Consider the following 2,408-nt stretch of genomic DNA (forward strand, 5'->3'; position numbering starts at 1 on the left):
GAAAGAAAGTTTGCTGTTGCCCACATAGCATTAATTCCATTTTCCAGTATTTAGACATGGATAAAGTTTGATCCCTCCATACACTAATCCCCATCAAGTATTTGGGCTCAAAGTCTCTAGAAGGAACTTTTAGGAATGAGCAGTAATGTAGGGTACCTGGTGGCACTTATTGCTAGGTGATCCTGGACAGTTTTATTACTTTCATCTCTGAACTTCAGTTGCCACATCTATAAGATGGAGATAATAACATCCATTTCATAATCATGATTATTTACACTAATGCAAAGAAAACCCTTCAGTATGTGCTCTGTACATGCTAAAACCTAACAGATGTTAGCTACTATTACTTACACACCAAGCAAGGATTGAACACTTAACACAGAAAATAGAAGTTTTAGCCACACATATTCTAGTCCTGACACACAAGCCATCCTACCCATTTAGTCCAAAACCCATCATGAGTTTCCTTATTCTTCTTGTTTAACTCAAGACAACTTTCCAGCTGGCTTTCATCTACAAAATCAAACAAGATGTAATTTGGGTTGCTCGGGGAGGCAAGACCCTAGAATTTAATCATCAAACTTGACAGACTTGGAGGCGTTCCTGTCGATATAGAAGGGTTTGTTTGTGGTGGTGAGGAATCCAAGGCCAGCTCCACGGCTGTATTTCCAGCTCATGGCTCGGTCGTAGTCCTGCGGCAAGTTCTGCTGTAGTGTGTCTGCGGCCTTCTTGCTGAGGACCATGTTGGGTCTCCCAGTCATGTTGGGGGGGGCGGTTGAATGAAGGGGAAAGATGCTTAAAGCCACCCATCAGTTTGAGAAATTTCAGTTTCTGTTCCTCATTTTCAAAACCAGCAGTATCCCACTGACCAAACTGGGTTCCCGTCCACTTCCTGGGTTCTGAAGCTCCTGTCTTGCCAGACTCCCGATCAGTCTCTTCTTGCAAGGCCTTTCGCCTCACCTGGTCTATGTAGGTTTCATCCATGTTGCCTTCTTTTCCAGCACCACCTCCAAGTCTGCATCAGACACCTCCTCCTCTGGCTGCGTACAGAGCCTCGCCAGCCTCACACAGCCAGGGGTCCTTGGTGGAGAAGGCTATGGCATCTCGTGTCTTTTTCTCCTTCTTGTGCTTTTTGACTTTCTTGCCAGCTCCGCTCACCTCCTTGCCCTGTTTGGGGTCAGGGGAAGTGTTCAACTTTGAGCTTTGGGAAGCAGCCAGAGATAAGGACTTCCTTTTCTTTTTCTTCTCTCCATTAAGACATTCCAGCTGGTCAAGGACCTGGTTTCTAGCACTGGGTGACTCTGTCAGTCTGGCATGTACCAGGGGCTCAGGTTCTGAAAACTCCTTACAAGAGGTATGGTGGTCCTTCTTTTTCTTCTTTTTCTTGCCCAGAGACATCTCGGAGACCTGCCCCTGACCCACATTATCAGAGGGGGATATGGGCCTTGCAGGAGAAATGTCAGAAAATAATCGTCACTACTTAAGACAGAGTACTGAGTCTCGGGTTCCTTGACCACTGCAATCTTCGTTTTTTTCTTTTTCTTCTCTGGGACCCCTGGGCCCAGGTCGACTTTCTGGGTCTTGGTGATCATTCCTGGTCCACCCGCGGGCCGAGCGTCCCCGCCTCCACGTGAGCGCCCGCTCCGCCGAGACCCCTAATTCTTTTTTTTTTTAAATTATTTTTAATTTAGTTTTTATTTATTTATTCAACAGAGAGAAAGAGGGAGAAAGAGAGAGGAAGAGGGAGAGAATGGGCACGCGAGGGTCTCCAGCCACTGCAAATGAACTCCAGACACACGCGACACCTTGTGCATCTGGCTAATGTGGATCCTGGGGAATTGAACCTGGGTCCTTTCGCTTTGCAGGCAAATGCCTTAACCGCTAAGCCATCCTTCCAGCCCAGTTAGATTAATGCTTAAGGGAGGGGGCCATAGCTGTGATACCTCCAGCCTCCTCCCTTTCATACGAGGGAGACAGAAGGTGGGCTCCCTCCTTACTTGACCTCCAAGCCTGCTGAGGTACAGTGTTCACAGATGTTCCACTGTTTGTTTAGGAGAAATGCCCTGGGGAAGAGTGCACAAGCTGAGTACACTACAAAACTTTTTCTTCAAAAAAATTTTTTTTTATTTGAGACAGAAAGAGGGAAAGAGAGAAAGAAAGAGAGAGAGGGTGAGAGAATGAGCATACCAGGGCCTCTAGCCACCTCAAACTCCAGACCCATGCACCATCTTGTGCATATGGTTTACGTGCGATCTAGAAAATCAAACCTGGGTCCTTAGGCTTTGTAGGCAAGTGTCTTAGCCACTGAGCCATCTCTCCAGGCCCTCTTCAAATGTATTTGGTCTCCTGTTGATTGAATGTGTATATGGGGACCCTGCTGATTCTAGGCCCACTGCATATAACCCCCA

At 46.8% G+C, this 2,408-nt stretch overlaps 1 pseudogene; it reads right to left on the reverse strand.

Annotated features, from left to right (window-relative positions):
- Nucleotides 1–388: 388 nt before the first annotated feature.
- Nucleotides 389–1,616, reverse strand: LOC123461673 (annotated as a pseudogene).
- Between the last annotated feature and the right edge of the window lie 792 nt (nt 1,617–2,408).

The sequence above is a fragment of the Jaculus jaculus genome, chromosome 6 (assembly GCF_020740685.1).
Source record: "Jaculus jaculus isolate mJacJac1 chromosome 6, mJacJac1.mat.Y.cur, whole genome shotgun sequence".
NCBI classification, from domain to species: Eukaryota; Metazoa; Chordata; class Mammalia; order Rodentia; family Dipodidae; genus Jaculus; species Jaculus jaculus.